The sequence below is a fragment of the Gigantopelta aegis genome, chromosome 8, assembly GCF_016097555.1.
Source record: "Gigantopelta aegis isolate Gae_Host chromosome 8, Gae_host_genome, whole genome shotgun sequence".
NCBI classification, from domain to species: Eukaryota; Metazoa; Mollusca; class Gastropoda; order Neomphalida; family Peltospiridae; genus Gigantopelta; species Gigantopelta aegis.
Window position 1 is genome coordinate 45,440,798 of NC_054706.1, and position 20,382 is coordinate 45,461,179.

A 20,382-nucleotide genomic window follows, 5' to 3' on the forward strand; every position below is an offset into this window, starting at 1 on the left:
AACAACTGGAGTTAAACGTGGTTAAGCCATCGGACTACAGGCTGGTAGGTATACTGTCTGTTGACTCACCGGTAATAGTTTTAAACAGCAGCAAATACAATAACAATAATACACATATTACAGCAGCAAATATAGTAATATAATAATAGTTGCGCACTTATCACTATTTATATGGGGCCATTCAAATATTACGTAACACTCGAGGGTGTGGGTGAGTGTAAGACCAAACATAATACGATGTATGTGGCATTACAGGTGTACTGACCACGTAACGCACTTTAAAAAAAATTACTTAAATGTTTGTTTATTTGTTTGTTTTCATAAACATTCTGCCATGGCCACAATGTATAATGAAGCTAGGTAGTTATAGCTAGATGTATACACGCAATAACGATTATAAATCGACTTGAAATGCGCTGCGCTTTCCCAGATAGTAAAACAATACTTAATTAAATTATATTAATTGCTTGACTTGTTTATCGTTGGGGGTTGGCTGGGTCTCCAAGCGTTACATAATATTTACAGGTGTATGGTCTAACCGTGCAGAGCGTTACAGGAGGGAGGGAGGGTGCCTAATTTTGACAAAAATAATGTTACGTAATATTGGAACGGCCCCTACTGAGTAACTGGTAATATGGTTTTTTAAAAGGAACAAATACAGTAACACAATAATACATAATACATTCATTACTATCTACTGACTCATTGGTAATAGTTCAGCAGACTAGCAAAATAATTGCAAGTGCATTTTATAGTACATACATGGCATTTTTCATTATGATTATATATTCCATAACTGTCGTTTTGATATCAAGACCCATGTTTAAGGTCACGTATACTGGCCTTGGCTACCCTTTTGAAGTTTCCTATATGTCAAACCTATTTTTCTCTGTTGAAAGGTGTAATATAGCTAATATAGCGTTCTGTCCTGTAAGACAGTTCAAAAACAGGCCCGTAGGAACCGGGGGGGGGGGGGGGGGGGGGAGACCGGGGGCGGAAATCACAGTCCCCACACTAGTAGATAAAACATGTACGTTTTTGTTTTCCTACTCTATATAAAGATAAAACTGTGGCTTGTGCCCCCCCCCCCCCCCCCCCGTTTCCTGGAAAATACAAAATCACTATAATACATAATTATATGTACTAAAGACACTATATGTATGAACTCTAAATGTATATGAAATTTTTTATTTAACAACGCTGCGGTAATTAATGATAATTTTAGTAATTTTAGTTGTCATGATAAAATGATATTTTTATTTCCAACAATTTTATTATGCGATCTTGTGCCAAAACCTGTGCACAGATTTTAAAAGAAAAAGTTATTTATTTGAAAAGTTATAACTATTATATTTCATTTTTTATCTTGCATTTTAATGTTTATTTATTTGTATAATATTATCGCCTCTCATAACTCTGTATTGAGTGTTTTTTAAAATATTATGTATATTATTTTATATTTTTATAGAACATGTATGTAATTTTTAAAAAGGTGAGATGGGAATATAATATTGAATGAATGAATGAATCTATGCTAGCTAACATTAACACTATAACGTCAAAGTATTAAAATGGTTCTATCAAATCAAAGGTGCATATATTATAATTATTAAACACTGCTCGTTTCCACATGTATTTATTAATTTGTATATCAGAATAACAGATAATTATTCATTTTTATGTGACATGAATACATTTATGAAGCATAATCGTTAGAATTTACTACCACTCCAACACGATTTGTCTGTTTCGATTTTAGTTCCATCTTATCATTTTCTTTGTAACCATTGTCTCAGTGTAATCTTGGGCCGCAATCGTTTCAGTGTGATCTTCGGCCGCAATCGTCTCAGTGTTATTTTGGGACGCAATCTTTGTATTCAGCAGGCTCTGGCAAAAAAAAAAAAAAAGGAAGAATAATATTAACAAAGTGTTGCGAAAATTACGAACGAATAATGATTGCAATACTTTATTCACGCAATAATATGGTGAATTAGCTACACTATAGTACAGATAAGAAAGAAAGAAAAAACCCTGAAAATAAATAAATATGTTACTTTATTGCATTATTACCTTGTTATTATTCAGAAAACAGAAATTCCCGGAATTTCATTCGTCGTAAGTTATTGCCTTGAGATACATGTAACTGGATCAGAAATAAAAAAATATATCACTAGCCGCGCCGTTGAACCAGAACTAAAATTTACTAGCCTGCCGTATGTATACATGATTACATGGATTTTCAAGTTAAGAGGCATTTTTGAAATGTCAACATACCACTGTGTAAAGTTTCTGTATTCTGCATGTAACAGATAAGCCAATTCCTGTTAATTGATACAACACGTGTCACACACAGCTGGTAAGCATTCAGTTGAGTAACATCTAGCAATTCAGTACAGTTTATGTGTGCTACAGCTAACATCGCAATATTGTCTATACGCAGGTTTGGCTACTGTTGACAAATCGCAATATTGTCTATACGCAGGTTTGGCTACTGTTGACAAATCGCAATATTGTCTATACGCAGGTTTGGCTACTGTTGACAAATCGCAATATTGTCTATACACAGGTTTGGCTACTGTTGACAAATCGCAATATTGTCTATACGCAGGTTTGACTACTGTTGACAAATCGCAATATTTTCATCACGCAGTACGTAATTGTTCTAAAGTATATATAGTCCATCTTGTGTTGAAATGATGGTCTTCGGTTAGTCAAGACATGCAATAAAAGAGTTAGGCCTAGGCTATAGCCAATTATCACACTGGAAACTGCAAAATCTTGGAAATTATATCCCACCAATCATATTCCATAGGGTGAGAATGAAAGATCATTTAAAGATTGGGGCACCTCTTGGCTCACTGTATGTGGTCTGGGCGAGTTAGACTTTAATGGTTTTCGATCGACTTCAAAATTCTTATGTTTATTTTTTTATAAATAGTCTAACGCATTTTATTTTGGCGCCCGATCAATTGCTCAAAATCACCTTAAAAACCTTTTGGCTGAGCAGTCTTAACTATTTTGGGTCAAATTTTAGAGTCCAGACATGTTTTGGGATGCAGTTACTCTTTGTAGACTTAGGTAATTGTCAGGCTTCACCGAGGAATCGAAATCCAGCCAATCAGAGCACAGCTCCCACTCGGTGTTACTTCAAGTTTGCGAAGTGTCTGCTATTTGGTCCGCGCTCGCGTTGACTTTACTAAATGGCTTTTTTCCAAATTCCGCCCACCTCAAACTTACCCCCCCCCCCCCTGCTCCGGAGTTAGTCACTGGCGAAGTCAGAGGCTAAATCCGTAGTGGGCGTGCCTGAATCTTCGTGGATAGGGGCACGTTAATTGAGTTGCCCATGCCATGTATGTGGTCCATAAGTCTGGGTGGATGCAGACTGAGCTGTTCGTCACGTGGTTTAAACAATTCATGAAACAATGTAAGCCATCAATGTTCTTATGTTACTGCATTCTTTCAAATATGTGAATTTGGTCGACTATTTCCAACTAAATATGGCGAGAAGCTTACGTAACCCAAAGAGAGAAAAAAGCACACTACACTCCTTATGAGTAGGCAACTCACAGTTTTAGAAGCTTTCAAATCCATACCGATTTTCCAACTTGCTTTTTCATTTCATTGATCTTTCTTTTGAGATACTGACCTTCAGTTTCAAGCAATTCCTTGCCTTCTTGCAATTCCTCCTGGTAATGATAAGTACAAAAACTATAAAATAAGTACCATTCAAAAATAGTTTTAGGACACTTATAGGGAACTGAATACAACAATGATGACGACGGTGATTTTAAGCACACGTTTGCATAAACTAAGAGTAGGCAACTCACAGTTTTAGAAGCTTTCAGTTCCATATTGATTTTAAGCTTGCTTTTTTCATTTCATTAATCTTTCTTCTGAGATACTGAGCTTCAGTTTCAAGCAATTCCTTGCCTTCTTGCAATTCCTCCTGGTAATGATAAGTACAAAAACTATAAAATAAGTACCATTCAAAAATAGTTTTAGGACACTTATAGGGAACTGAATACAACAATGATGACGATGGTGATGTTAAGCACACGTTTGCATAAACTAAGAGTAGGCAACTCACAGTTTTAGAAGCTTTCAGTTCCATATTGATTTTAAGCTTGCTTTTTTCATTTCATTAATCTTTCTTCTGAGATACTGAGCTTCAGTTTCAAGCAATTCCTTGTCTTCTTGCAATTCCTCCTGGTAATTGAAATATGAAACTGTGAAATATGTACCCTTCAAAAAACAGTTTTTTGGACAAACTTCAACCCACCCTTGTGAACTAGTGGATGGGTATATTATTTTATATGTTTAATAGAGGTGTAACGATATACTCGAATATCCGGTGCATCGAACAGCGATCTGTATCGTAGTTGCATTCGTATTCGTCACAAGCTGAACCGAATACATGAATACGTATATGTAATGTTAACCGTACAATTTATATTTTTAAGTCATACTAACCAAAAATGCAATACCGATTCGATTATTTTGATAATTATCCGGACCCGTTTTGTATTAGATCCTAGCACATAGACCAACCAGACTTACGAGTTACGTTTATAACGTGAGAGTCACGGGCGAGCGTATTCTGTTAGTGTATGCATTGTAACTTCAATATGCAAGCGTTTAAATTGCTGATTAAAGCAAAATAAAACTTAAATTCAATAACTGAGGATGTACTAACACGATTTAAGCCGCAGAGGACCCGACTGGGTGACTTTCCTCTTGCATGGTGGAGACATCTAAATCACGTAGCCAAACATTTATTATGCATCCCAGCAACAAGTGTGCCATGCGATCACGTATTTACCACTGCTGTTGTTGTGGTAACAGCACAGATAGCTGCACTTTCCTGGGAAAATGTGGACATGTTAGTGTTCCTTAAAAAGAATGCGATTCTGGACTAGACAATAGACACACACATAATTAATAAGTTTTTACTTTAAACAAATAAAATAAATTGTTCTTCCTGTCTGCAAAACCTTTTTCACTTGTGTATTCATGGATGTGAATACATATTCGTATTCATTACCTCATTCGTTATATATATCGTATTCGCAACCATGTGCATTCGTTACACCCATAATGCTTAAACAAATACATATTCACCATACAAAACTAGGCATTGTCAAAAGTAAAGTTTGTTTTATTTAACGACGCCACTAGAGCACATTGATTTTTTATCTTATCATCGGCTATTGGACGTCAAACATATGGTCATTCTGACAGTTTTTAGAGGAAACCCGCTGTCGCCACATAGGCTACTCGTTTACGACAGGCAGCAAGGGATCTTTTATTTTCACTTCCCACAGGCAGGATAGCACAAACCATGGCCTTTGTTGAACCAGTTATGGATCACTAGTCGGTGCAAGTGGTTTACACCTACCCATTGAGCCTTGCGGAGCACTCACTCAGGGTTTGGAGTCTGTATCTGGATTAAAAATCCCATGGCTCGACTGGGATCCGAACCCAGTACCTGGCAGCCTGTAGACCGATGGCCTAACCACGACGTCGGTAGGCACTGTCAAAAAGCTTCAAAAATTATACAAGTACTGTCGGATCGCGTTAGGCCTACGCGGGACCGTAATTGTAGTAAAGCGCTCGCCTGACAAGCGGTCGGTCTAGTATAAATTACCAAATGTTTGACATTTGACAATAGCCGATTATTAATAAATCAGTGTGCTCTAGTGGTATCGTTAAACAAAACAAATTTTAACTTAACTTTACACCGCCTCTCATAACAATGACATTTATACCATCCGACAGAATTGCATGGTGTTATTTTATGAGTTATTGCGGAATTTACCTTCCAACACCAGTTCACAATTTTAGAGTGAAAAATTACCGATTTCATGTAAATTGGATAAGGGATAGGAAATGAAGTTGTAATTATTATTTTTTAGTAATGGTGACAGCCTGACAGGGGCGGCACAGACTTTTGAAAGAGGTACGGCATGGCCTATTAAGTCTCATTGTCACGTCGTCGTGGGGGTGCCACTAAAAGTGTGCTCATTGTTTGAGTTTAAAAACTTTCAGAGGCCTTTTAACACGTTTATTGTTCCATTGTACTGTGGCGGTGAACAAAACATTTCTTAAGAAAGATTTTAATTTTAAAATACCGTAGTTAATTTATTTCTGAGCCGACTGATTTGTAAATTGCACACAAAAATAGTACTTTTTGATATTTCAAAAACATTTTCACTTTTCTTCTTAAGTCAAACGAAACTGAAATTATTTAAAGAAAACAGTTTTATAGAACGGATGGAACGGACTATAGGTGCCACTAGTGTATCTTTCTGGATGTCTGTGTATATATTTAACTCTGAATGCATCATTTTTTTTTTTAACCAAACAATTTGACCATTATAACCATTCATTTGCTCAACTTATAATAATTCCCTGACAAAAGAATTAATATATTTGTTATTAGTCTATTTCTCGAGGACTGCATTTTGTATAAATATATTTTTTTATAAATTATTATAAGTGCATGCTTTAAGTAAGATACATGTTTTGATAAAACACTAAAAACTTTGATTTCGGAAAGATCTCACTATAGGGCCTACCGCTAAACGTTTCACTCACCGAAACAGGTCACATAGTTAACAATATGACACATATTTTGAAAAGTCACTAGCCACAGGGCTAGTGGGTTTGTGAAAACCATTAGCCCACTAAGATAAAGCACTAGCCCAAACTCCTGGTCAATTATAACTGGATTTTTATATAATTTTTGGTAACATTACACATTTACAAGTATAACAGAAAAATAAAACAAACACTTAAATCATGTTGTAACTTTCAGTTTTTTGTCGTGTTGTACGTTTGGTCATTGTTCCGTTTTCGCTTTTGCCCTTCCCCCTGGGAAAAATAATTGAGCAAACTCACTATCAAAATAATTAAATTTAAATGAGGGTACGACAGTGTGACACACGGTAATAGATGGTTCAGTGTATTCAGTAGGATATGTCATGTCATAGGGTTTAAGGTGCACATTCAGAGCAAGCTGTTGTAGAGCACGCCTGTCGTGGGCGCAAGTGCTTGCGGAGCTATTTTTGGCAGTAGTTATGTAAGGAGATTGGAGCAACAAACCGGTGGCGATTTGAAAGTAGATGCGGAATGCCGTTTTTATGGACGGGGTGGTATGCGGTCAGACCGCATACCAGAGGATTTGCTAACAGAGGCCCTTGGCTATAAGCCGGATTTAGTGATAATCCATTTGGGAGGCAACGACTTGACACCTGAAACCGACCTTAAGAGCGTGGTGCTACAGCTGGTATCATTGAGAGAGCGGTTTCTAGCAAATGGGGCAGGCCGGGTATGCTTCCTGGAGATATGTAAGCGGGGCGTATTCAAGAAGTCCCCTCACATGACTATGGCGCATTTTAACACTATACGGAATGCGGTGAATCGCCGGCTGCGGAAATTAGTCAAGCGAGACGTAGTGCCCCTCTTGATGCACTATCCTGATGATTACCTGCCGGATGGGGTTAATTTTGGACCTCGTGGAATGCGGAAGTACTTCTTCCGCATTCGCAACACTATTTGGCGACAATAGTGTTGTATATAAACCGGCCCTTTTAAGGGCCACCAATTCACCTGAAAGTGAATACCAATTGCAATTTGTTATTTTAACTCCAATCTTTCTCTTTACTCTCCCTTTAATTAGCTTTCTATTTCTACCTAGTCTATGATGGTAATCACGGCTCGGGTCTAACATTCACAAGATACATATATTCATACAAAAATCAATGTTAGTTTTTAGGATATTCGCTACCGACCCACCTTCGGCCACTTTCATTAGAGTGCATCGGGTCCGAGTTCAATAGTAGTTGCAGCTCTTATGAAGGGGCTTACAAGTGGGTGGTTTTGAGTAATCCCTATAAATAATTTATTAGCACTATAGTGGGTCTTATCTTTACCTGTTCACCTTTGGCCTCTAGGTTGGAAAGCATCGAGTAGAGTTCGAATTGGTTGCAGTTCCTTCTTAGGGGCGTACTAGTGAAAGGTTATGAGTGCCTGTTGTTGCACTAAATGAGCACTACTTAGGTTTGGAAATCTCTACCTACCCACCTTTGACCGTAAGTTAGAAAGCATCGAGTTGAGTTCGAATTGGTCGCAGTTCTTTCTTAGCGGTGTACAAGTGGGTGGTTTTGAAAATATTAATAGCACTGTTGGTAGTACTATACCAAATAACTTCCGGCTGGGTCAAAGTTCGAGGTGCACCGAACTTTTGATAGAGAAGTAACACCACAAGTCCTGTGATTGGTTATAAATGTGAGTGTGTTGGTTGTAAAAAATAATAGTTTCATCTGGGTAAAATAAATGTGCGATTTTATTTCATCTAGTACCAATGTGTCAAGTAGCCTTGTGCTTAAACATGTATGGGGTACCTGTAAAAAAAAGTACTCAAATTTTGTGCGAAACTTGGGTAGTCATAGACGCTACCCGTTATCTCAGAAACGAGCAGCTTGACCCCCATTTTTTTCTGATTCACTTTAAGTGTAAGGGGTGGTAGTATTTATATCCGTGGCGTTTATGTCGGTTGATACGTTGCAGGTAGGAGTTTTAGCCGCATATGTTACTATTGTCGTCTATGGGATTTGATTTGGTAGTATACACCCTGTTAGGTATTATAGTTTTGGTTTGGTAGCTTGAACATATTGGTAGACTGCCTTAAAGGCTTTATGTTTATGTAATTTATCTGGGTTGAGTATCATGTTAGGCGTAATTGTTATATTTTGGTTGGCTTCGAATATTGAGTCTAACATTATTTTCCTTTGATTGGTGTGCAGTGTGCAATCCAGGCGATAATGTTTCATATCTTCCCGGGAACCGCATACACAATCAGGATTTCTATTTGTGACGGTACATGCTCTTAATTTTTGTTTTCGCCTGTGACGATATTAATTGTGTTAGAGGGCCGTGTGCAGTCCAATAAGCACTTAAGCCCAGGTGGACACTTGGTTACGTAATAGCTCCGCGCGACCGTACCTTCTAATACACATCCAGCCAAGTGCGGAGGCCATGTGGCGAGTAGTTACGTAATACCTCTGCGAGTGCGGTTTCGACGACCGTGATTTGGCAACCAAGGCGTCAGTAAGTCTGGCGATCAAAGAGAAAAATGCGTCTCTGGGAGTTGGGGATATATCACTTGATAGGGGGAGGACCGCCTTGTACCCCCAGGCACTGGGATTTTTGAATAAATAGCGAGGGTTTAGAGATATCTGGGAGAAGCAAAAAGGACGGCTCCCAGGGAACGTTAGTCCGTTTGGACTTTGGGTAAATATATTATTTCTGCTCTGTTGTATAACCTTGATGTGATTGATGTGACTTTAAATATTTTAATACTGTATTATACCAATATTCTTTAGACAGTGTCTTCGGTCATCTGACGAAGTAAATCGTAGTCTTACTGTTCTATATTTATACGAGTATTTGGTAATATAAAGCTTAGCCAGTCATCCTAGAAGACCTAGGTAAACTGTAGGTTATTGTCTTTATTGTGATAGGTACCAGTATTAATTCTGTGTTACAAGGTTACGGAACGAGTAGTAAGGGTTAATTAAAAATTAACCAGTTAGGAATAGTGTTGTAATTCCTTTATTAATTAAGTTCCCCTGGAAGCGGTTCTCCATTATCACACGTGTGTGTGTTAGCGTTTCTCAATTATCACACGTGTGGGTGTTGTGTCACGGTGAAGTGATTAGAATATTGTGTAAACTAGACACCTAGAGATTAACTAATTAAGTGATCAGTTCTGGGTTGTTATTATTGTTGTTATTAAATTACTACTGCGGCAGTACATTTGTCAGCGTAGGTTAATACAGATTCCAAAGTGTATTGTGTTTTTGTTGTGTTTTCAAGTGAACTAAACGTGCTATAATCATATATACTTTATATAAGATCGTATCTCTGATCATACCTAGACGAGCCATACTCGGGTAAATACCGCCCGTTACAGAGAGATCTAATAGATATACAGTTAGGAAAGATATTTGGATAATCGTGTTTTATTCAGTTACGGGTATTATAGAATCCCCGTGACACTATTTTTAGAGAAAGAGCAGCTATTAAGTTGAATTAATCTGCCTAGTCGGATTTTAGTAATTATTTTATCTATGTAGGTATTAGAGTGTTTAGGCCTGATGGAATTAACTACTGGTTTTATATTGTAGTGCCAAACGGATTTGGTTTGGTCCCAGCATGACTGCCAAAGATTAATGTAATGTTTCCTTGCTTTTGACATAAGTTCTGAAATTCCAAGTGGTATATGCTTGATATCAGTTCTGAATGAAAGTGCTGTTTTGGCTCCGTAGTCTGCTACTTCATTGCCGATGATACCTACATGGGCTGGGACCCATTCTAGTGTTACTTCTAAGTGTCATTGGTTAGTTATTTTAAGTTTATCATAGATTGCTGCCAGGATGTCTGGTCTAGTAGATTTATTATTTTGTAGAGATTGAATTGAGCTGAGACTGTCTGAGAAGATAACACTTTTAGAGTATTTTTGAAATATAATCCAGCTGATGGCTTCATAAATGGCTGTCAGTTCTGCTGTGTATACTGATAGGTTATCTGACAGCCGGGAATATCTGACAATTTTAGCGGTTTTAGATACTTTTTCTTCTGCTACAGCGAAGCCAACCCTACCATTATCTGGGTTTTTTTAGCCATCCGTATAGATATGGACATGCTCCGGATAATTTTCGTTAGCTGCGGCTTCGAATAAGATTTTTTTTTTAAAGGTGGGAACGGCGTGGCATCGGTTGCCTTTTTAATTAAATATGGTGTATGGCAGTCTATAGGTTGGTTAATGTGGTACATTGCCAACAGTGTATTATCTATGCCAGTTTCTATTTCTATTTTATTGGCCGTAGTGGCGAATGAATCATTTAAATTTTTATTGCCTTTGCTTATCATTCCTGGTTTAGTTGTTACTGGGGTAAGTTCTTGAACTGGGTGATCTAATATAAGTGAGTGGATTTTAAGATGATATTTAAGATGTTGTAATTTCCTTCTGTATTCCAGCGGCATGATGTTAAATTCTACTTCTAGACTCTGGCCGCTGGTATTGGAAGGGACTTTAGCTATTATTCTTAACACTTTATTTTGAATGATATCTAATTTTTGAAGTAACTTTGGTGAGGCACAACTGTATGCCTGAGCTCCGTAGTCTATCCTTGACAGTATGCATACTTTATAGACCATGCGCATTGCTTCAGTTTGTGTCCCCCAGCTAGTACCTGAGATGGCTCTTAGAAGATTAAGAGTATTTTTTGAGCTATTGATATGTTCTTTAAACTTGAGTTTGGAGTCAAAGGTGACTCCTAGAAATTTAAATACTTTAACTCTCGGAATTACTTTATTATTTGAGGTTAATTGATAGTTTTCTAGTTGGGTGGTAACTTTATTGAAAAGCATACAGACTGTTTTAGTTTCTGATAGTTTAATACCTCAGTCCAAGGCCCATTTATTTATTTTGTCCATCTCTTGCTGCATTTGGTTAAACAGTGCCGGGATTGACCTGATAGCGCAGTCATCAGCAAAGAGAGCCGTGTTAAGTGGTTTAAGTGATTTAGTTTTACTTTTGGCATTAAGTGCGTTAACTAATGAAATACTTCAAATCGCCGAAAAAAACATACCTAAAACTAAACAAAGTACTAAAAATAGACAAGTGAAATGGTGGACGGAAGAAATCAAAACTAAATGCAGTTATCGCAATAGAATGCGTAAAATATTTTTAAAAAACAGGAAAACCAGAATATCACACTAAATATAAGATAGCAAAAAATTAAGTAAGTTAATAACCAATGCTAAACAAGCCAGCTGGCAAACTTTCTGTAGCGAGATTAATAATAGAACATCTATTAGAGAAATGTGGGGTAAAGTTAAAGCCATACAAGGACACCGAGCGACCACCACAGTCCTTCAAAAAAATAAAAATGCTACCACTAATAAACAAAAGGTCAATCTTCTTAGTAAACCTTTCGGTATAAATAGCAGCAATAAAAATTTCCCTAAACAATTTCTAGATAAACTGACAAAAAATAGTACCTTACCAACAAATAATACGCCTACAACTAATCACGATACTAATGACAACCTAGAATTTAAAAAACTTTTAATGCTTAGAGAACTAAAAACAGGCCTTAAAGCCAAAAAAAGTACCGCCACAGGGCTGGACCAAATTAGCTATACTCTACTCAAGCACATGCCTGATGTTGCCCTACGGGTGGTGTTATCGCTTTTTAACAGAATCTGGAGGGAGGGTCAAATGCCCACTGCATGGAAACGTGCAGAGTGCTTTAGCCTCCCTAAAGCGGGTAAAGATCACTCTCTCCCGGGGAGTTATCGACCGATAACACTAAAATCACACATGTGTAAAACCTTAGAAACAATAATTAATAAAAGACTCAATAATTATCTGTTAAAAATAAACTTATCACTAATGTGCAGAGTGGATTCAGATCCCAACACTCTACAATAGATCAGATAGTAAGATTACAAAATAGTATTAATAATGCCTTCCGCAAATCAGATAAAGTACTAGCAATATTTATAGATATAGAAAAAGCATTCGATATGGTACGGCGGGAAGGCCTACTCAAAAAACTAGAAACCAAAGGTATAAAAGGAAACATGTTTAATTTTATTAATAACTTTATTCACAATAGATCTATTTCAGTCCGGGTAAATGGCCACTTCTCTGATAAAACTAAAATCTTCAATGGTATCCCGCAAGGTTCGGTCATCTCACCAACCTTATTTAATATTTTTATAAATGATATAACCAACGCACTTAATGCCAGTAGGATAGGATAGGAACTCCATACAACACGGGTGGGCCAAGGATATTCTGTAGTGGGTTATACATTTAGGACCCTACTATTTATGTCGCCAGGAACGGTGATGCCAATTGCTCAAATACAGGGCATTATCCTGTGTCAGACCGATATCAAAAAGAATATAACGGCGACATCTAATCCGTTGTTAATTGATGAACAAAAAAGGTATCATTCAGACCGCTACACGTAATAGGCTAAGCAGAGTCATTGCATGTGCGGTTACCATTAAAGTAAATTGTTTTCCTGATTGCCGATAACCACATGTCAGCGAAGAGTTAAATTAGAAAACAATAGGTAAATAAAACAAAAACTGAAATTCAAAGCGTGACTGGGGTTTACTTGATTGAGATTAACCTGTCGTCGCAAGTTCTTAGCCTAAAACATATGTGCGAGATTAACCACCACGTGACATGTCCTTCAGTTCTTGACGCATATGCAAAAACCTTTGCTACATAGCAGCCTATGGTGCTCATTTGAAGCGAAGAAATACTAATAAAAAGGTAGTAATTTGGATAACAGGTCTGTTTATAACCATAATGACATTATAGGCAAACTTTAGAATCGAATGCTTATTCTCACCAAAACATGACTTAGGCTAGTACGCTACGTATGGGCAAGACGCTATATCCCCACAACGACTCGTCGCGACGGGATAATTTTTTTTTTTTTTTTTTTTTAAATGTTAATAATATAATTATAAGGGTTGTTTGTTAGCGATAGAAATAAGCAGATATTTTCACCGTATAAGTACATGTAGAAAATTATCTACTTGTCTGCCAATACAAGTGGTTAGTTTTATTCAAGTGCAAGGACTATTTTTGACTGCTTAAAATAAATCTGCACTGAACATTTTCACGTGTCTACTGGACAACCATTGAGGTACATTTGGCTTATCCGAGCAGATTTTCACTTGTCGAGACAAATGGACAAGTGCTTATTTCGAACACTGTTAGGCTATTTCTTTTACATTCAGGTTGCATAGTACCAAAGAAGAGAGTACTGTGTCAAGGCTCGACGTGAACCGTCAAAATATTTACGGAGTAAAAGCAGCTGTGGGTGTGATTGGTAGTAATATGTGACATTGCTTATTTGTGCAAATACTATTATCCATTGACAATAAATAAATACACTTTTATTTGTTATACAGTTGTTATGCAGTATATACCAGAGGTTGAAACTAATGCGGGGTACCCCCAAAAATGGAACTGCAATTTTCAGCAAAAATGACGGTTGCTATTAAAAACATAAATTAAATCTCTTAGACTTAAATGATACGTGACCCCCCATTTTCTTGCAGCTAGATTAGATGTGAGGTGCCAACACTTTCTATTGCTGTACTTCCTGGGTGTGTTGAAACGCTGCTTATATCAGTTTTATTAGTAAATGTTAACATTATCGGCAATAGGAATTGATTTGGTCTAATGGAACCTATAGCATATATTCACTATATTATCATTATTTTATATTGTGTGCCATTTACTGTTATTTGACAGTCATAATTGCTTAATTAGGTTACACTCAGGCACGGGAGTTCATAATGACCTTGACCTTGGCATTAATTTACTGTGCACTGCTGAGAATAGAGTTTGAAAAAAAGTCTGTGCTGACCAACTGGAGATTTTGGCCCATATTTTTTACTTAAAATATTTTAAAGCTTATTTATCCAAGGTGATGGACATGTCATATAACACTAATCTTATTTAGGATAATAAGTGTAGGCAAGATGAAATAAGCTGTTAGTAATAATTCATTTATAGTTGAAAAATAATGTTAGCTGATATTAGGTTAAGCTTTTAGATCTCCATTAACAATGTGTATTTGAATGCAATTGGCTCTGGAATGACTATATTTAAATAATCTGATTTCTGCTGTTATTTTAACATACTTTTTAGGTTGGTGAATTATATTTTAGGCAAATATGGGAGTTTTTACAATTGTTTTTGTGAGTTTGGCAAAAACATTAAAATCTACAGAAGTGGTTTCTGTGTAGCCATTTTGCATTCTCTTCTTTATTTGTACACAAATATAAGCTTGGTAATGATAGCTTTAGGTCAGTTCATTAAATCTTGTCCATGTATTCAGTGAGTTTTCTATAGTAAAGGGTATTTGAAGTACAATGTATATACCAAGTACAAGAGCAATTTTGACACATTTGTTAATCTACCTAGGAGTGTGTTAGTATTATCTTCCACTATCGCCACACTTGTAAAGCTATATTTTCCAATATTACTATGTAAATGATGTGTTACATTACATATTGTAGTAATGCATATGATATAAATATTATATTCAGATAAAACAGAAAATAATTAAAGAAAAATGACTTTCGCACTCTTTTGATGGATTGAATGGTTTTTTTTTATGACAAATAAAAAATAAAGATGTAAAACCCTAATGATAACTCTAGATATGATACATGTCTGTAAGCACCAATCACTGGAGATTATTAATAAAATATCAACAGATATATTGGTAGCTGTCAGTGGATTTAATAATGCATATATAAAAACCAACTAGGCTGATGGGTTTGAAAATACTGCATTCAGTGACTTGACATCCAAGCATAGTCCATACCTTGGGTTTTTACCCCACCATGATGTGTACCACATTAATTTACTACTATTTGTGGATGCAGTGGTGTGTTCAATTCAGATACCACATGTAATATGCTTTTTTTCTAGTGAAGTTCTTATCATATGCCCATTAAAGTCTTTCAAAACACAGGGTCACTGCAATAAATGAGTTTTAAGGTAATTATTTATTGGAAATGAGAGACTCTGACTATGCATGTACACACTACATATACAACTAAGCATACACAACCAACCCATAGTATGTATCTTCAAGAGTAGTATTTTTATTTATTATTTGTTTTAAATATGATACATTGCATTTGTATACAACTTTGCATAACACTGATGCTTCCTGAGGTGTACATTAAATCAGGTTGCACTGTAGGAACAACACTTTCAATTATGTTGTCACATCATATCAGAACACAGAAGATCCTGATAGTCATGAAAACACCCAGTTGGACACTTTTTGAAAAATATATTTTTTTGATATAGGTTGCATAGTACCAAAGAAGAGAGTACTGTGTCAAGATTCCACGTGCACCGTCAAATATTTACGGAGTAAAAGCAGCTGTGGGTGTGATTGGTAGTAATATGTGACATTGCTTATTTGTGCAAATACTATTATCCATTGACAATAAATAAATACACTTTTATTTGTTATACAGTTGTTATGCAGTATATACCAGAGGTTGAAACTAATGCGGGGTACCCCCAAAAATGGAACTGCAATTTTCAGCAAAAATGACGGTTGCTATTAAAAACATAAATTAAATCTCTTAGACTTAAATGATATGTGACCCCCCATTTTCTTGCAGCTAGATTAGATGTGAGGTGCCACACTTTCTATTGCTGTACTTCCTGGGTGTGTTGAAACGCTGCTTATATCAGTTTTATTAGTAAACGTTAACATTATCGGCAATAGGAATTGATTTGGTCTAATGGAACCTATATCACTGCTCGTATTCGGATGTTTTTTACTAACCGGATGTTGGTAAATCAACGTCGAGCTGCGTCAATTTAACAATTCGTGTGTCCGCCACGATCCTCATTCGTTTTCTATTTATTGGCAGTAATCTTGTGTTATTTATAAATAAACGTGATCGTTGTCTGCATGCTGCACAATCTGTATAGCCTATGTTACACAGAAGTCAATTTGTTCCGAAATCCAGTCCACGTCTGTCTGAACAGACGTGAAAATATGAAAATAAAGGGACACAACTTTACCGAGACGACTCAAATAGCCAAATAGGCCTATACTATACATCAACGCGTCATCGTTTTGTTTCACGACTAAATGCTTAACACAGGGAACGCCTTTTTTATATTATAGAATTTACTATGTTATTTATTTCCGAAGAGATTATTTTCTAAATTGCACGCAAAAATACTTTTCTTCTTACGTCAAATCAAACTAAAATTATAAGTTACAAAGAACGGACTATATAGATGATGGCAGTTATACTTTTAGATTTATTTTTGTACTAGTTATATTCTGTTTTGTTATACTGATCTATTTAAAGTTGCGGTATGCATAGGCCCATTATATTTTCAGATGCGTTTGAAAGATGGCGGTCGAATCACCACATGTGCAGAGCGAATTTTTTAAATTTTATTTTATTATTTTTAAAAATAACTTTTCCGAGGGAGCATGACCCAAACCCCTCGAAATTTCGTTCTGCACAGTGTAGACCCCAACCCCACCGCACCCTGCATAATTTCCAAATTAATAATGTGTGTACCCGATCGTATACTTTTCTTGAATGAGGCATGGGCGTACGACCCGGGGGGGGGGGGGGGGGGGGGGGGCAGAGGGAGCAATGCCCCCCCCCCCCCCAATTCGGGCAAAACAGTGGGGGAAATTCGGGCAGTTTTTATCTGGGTAAAATTTCGGGCAAATCAACCCCTCCAGCCCCCCTAAATCAAAGAGTCCCCATACGCCCATGGAATTAGGAGCATATGTAAGCTGATCATTTTCCTTTAAAAACAACAAATTTACCTTGGACTGTGTACGATGACTCTCGTCTCACAAAATACTCCTCAATACTTGCACTCCAGCTACCACACGTAGCCTACTGTTGTTTGGATATGATGTGGGGGAATTTGCACTAACCAGGGGCGGGACGTAGCCCAGTAGTAAAGCGCTCTCCTGATGCGCGGTCGGTCTAGGATCGATCCCTGTCGGTGGGCCCATTGGACTATTTCTCGATCCAGCCAGTGTACCGCGACTACAATGTGATATCATGTCTCAATCTAATTACAATTAGCTCCACTACTGCATGTGGATCTAACAGCAGCCTGTTGGAGCTCATGCCCAGTTGACCTTTCATTCGACCAATCAAAACCTTACTTGCAAAATCATGCCAGTGATTTGAAAACATTCGGGATTATGCCGAGGGTATACGAAACGATTCGGGTGAATTACGAAGTATGCCGGAAACTAATTGCTATGTAAAATATATATAAAATTCGTTTCAAGACGAAAAAAACCCGTGATGGTATAGCGATAAAATCTGTTTATACTAGTATACAATCCAGAATGTATTACTACACTTTTCCCACTGTTTTTATTCAATGTTGAAATAGACCAACAAGTTCGCCTATTGCATAAATAGTCTCGGCCGATATTTTTAGAATTTGTATGCTCCCGAATAACGCTATAAAAGGCGAAGTGTAATTGGTCCATATTTAAATTGTTATTTATAGATGAAATGTCACCTGGACATGGGAGTCCACGCAATGCTGTTAGATCTACTGGTAGACCCAGTAGAGCTAATTTTAATCAGATTGTATCATGTCTGTAGTATGGTGCATATAATAGCACCCTTGTTACTAATGGAAAAAACCCCAACTAATAGCAGGTTTTCGCTCCAAGACTATATGTCAAAATTACAAAATGTGGACAGATTAAGCTACGGTGCCGAAAAGAGCGGCTAAGCTAATCCTTGAAAAAACCCACATGTTACTCCTTCAACAGATCTCTTTAACGAATTACAATGGATGCCTTTTGATTATATGTGCACATACCATATACTATTTTATGATAGAGGCACACTAGTATAATACGTGTATATATAAGACATTGAACAATCTGATACCTGCCTGTGTGTAAGTGATTGTATATACCATCATCAGGCTTGAATAAATATATCAGAAATTCAGTCTTGTACTATCCATCAGGCCCAACACTTAAATGTATAAACACTTGAGATATTCACATCTTCCGGTGTTGAAACATGGAATGCATCTCAGATTCTATTTAAAAGTGTATCAATACCTTCATTTAAAATATTATATAAGAAAAATCCATACCAATACTGCATGACTTTTTATTACGGGATTATACGTTTGTAAATGTTTAAACAACATCAACAAATTTGGCGTAAAAAACAATTTCTAGTTAGGGTTCAAACACATAATCCCCTGTACTGGATATAAAATTGGGACCTCGTCTCGGGATATTTCTTAAATAATGAATTAAAAAACAACATTTTACTAAAATATTTTACTCGGTAGTCTGTAATTTTACGCGCAATTTCTTTACGACTATATCGAGTAGTGATAGCATTTTAATATGTGAAGTTTTGCACGTAAACATAAATCTATGACCAAACCACAAAACGTATCACTATTAACGGTACAGCTAATACAGTTTAAAGTAAGCCTATACATATTTTATTTTATTTCGTCCTTACAATTAATGCTCCACCAGGCAGTGGCGTAGCGTGGGTAGCCAGCGCCCGGGGCAAGGCAAGTATTGCGCCCCTAACCAGTGGACCGTTAGCACTGCCCAAGTCCCTTCCATCAGTCCAGAAGTTTGCGCCCAGGGCAACCGCCACGCTACACCACTTCCGGAAATGTCCGCAAGTTTTTGGTGATGAACAGACAGACCATTTATTAACGTCTCTCCATATGTACACACATATATATACAAAATAAAACAAACATAAAAATACTTCAGCCAATGTCATTATGATAGACGGTATAGTTAACTAATACAAGTATATACAGTTAAAACAATAATGATAACAGTATTGTGTGTATAAAAAGTCACTATGACGTTGATGTGCTCAACATTTGGTGTAGACCTTCTCGTTTCGCAGGCGTGATTTTTAGGTTTTAGAAAGAAAAAAACAACGCATGGAAGACAAAGTCACGAAGACATAGTTATATGCATGTTTATTTACTAAAGATGTGTGGATGATAACAAGACATTTCGTTTTAAAATACGAAAAATAAAAAGCTTAAATGAAAACTGATATCCCAAACCCCCTCCCTCTAGACAACAATAACGCACACACACACACACACACACACACACACACACACACATATATAATACGCGCGCACACAGTGAGAGAGAGAGAGAGAGAGAGAGAGAGAGAGAGAGAGCGAGAGAGAGAGATATTATCAAAATGGAAAACAGGTTTTCATATGATTCTCGTTTAATGGAAGACACAAAGGGGCCGAAATTACGAAAGATATTTATATTTATCCTTCAACAGGCCTAAAACCGTTACAATATAATTATATAAAATAAAAGAAATGTCCTCGTATTCTCCCCACTTCACATATTGTTCCCACGGGCATTTTTAAATACCCGCAACTCTGCTAAACAGTCGTGTATATTTAATAATTATAGATAACGCCATTGTAAAATCAATCCTAGATATGTATCCGCGCCCATTTTGTTTTTTTAATTCACGAAGTAACCCGTGTTATTTAATTAAATTTTTATTATTCATAATTTACAAAGGTGGCTTGTACTAAATTGCTCAGTTGCTCGTCCATGTTGTTTATTGCACTCGTTTATAATGCGCAAGATTTAGACCAAATGACCGCCACGCAGTCACGTGGTATACTGGTTTTGCGCACTATAAACTATGGTTCTGGACATTTACCCCATGTTTTCATTTTGAAAAAAGAAGAAGAAAAAAAAAGTATGACAATCT

General features: G+C 36.7%; 1 long non-coding RNA gene across 2 annotated transcripts; it reads right to left on the reverse strand.

The window, feature by feature from the left end:
* Nucleotides 1-1,064: 1,064 nt before the first annotated feature.
* On the reverse strand, nt 1,065-16,602 carry LOC121379869. 2 transcript variants are annotated; one of them, XR_005958854.1, is made up of 5 exons: nt 16,416-16,602; nt 4,088-4,206; nt 3,828-3,946; nt 3,568-3,686; nt 1,067-1,887 (listed from the first exon to the last, which is right to left on the reverse strand). It is a non-coding gene; the product is annotated as an uncharacterized LOC121379869 (long non-coding RNA). The 2 variants fall into 2 exon arrangements; XR_005958853.1 differs by having other exon boundaries at nt 1,065-1,887; nt 3,828-4,206.
* Nucleotides 16,603-20,382: the final 3,780 nt, after the last annotated feature.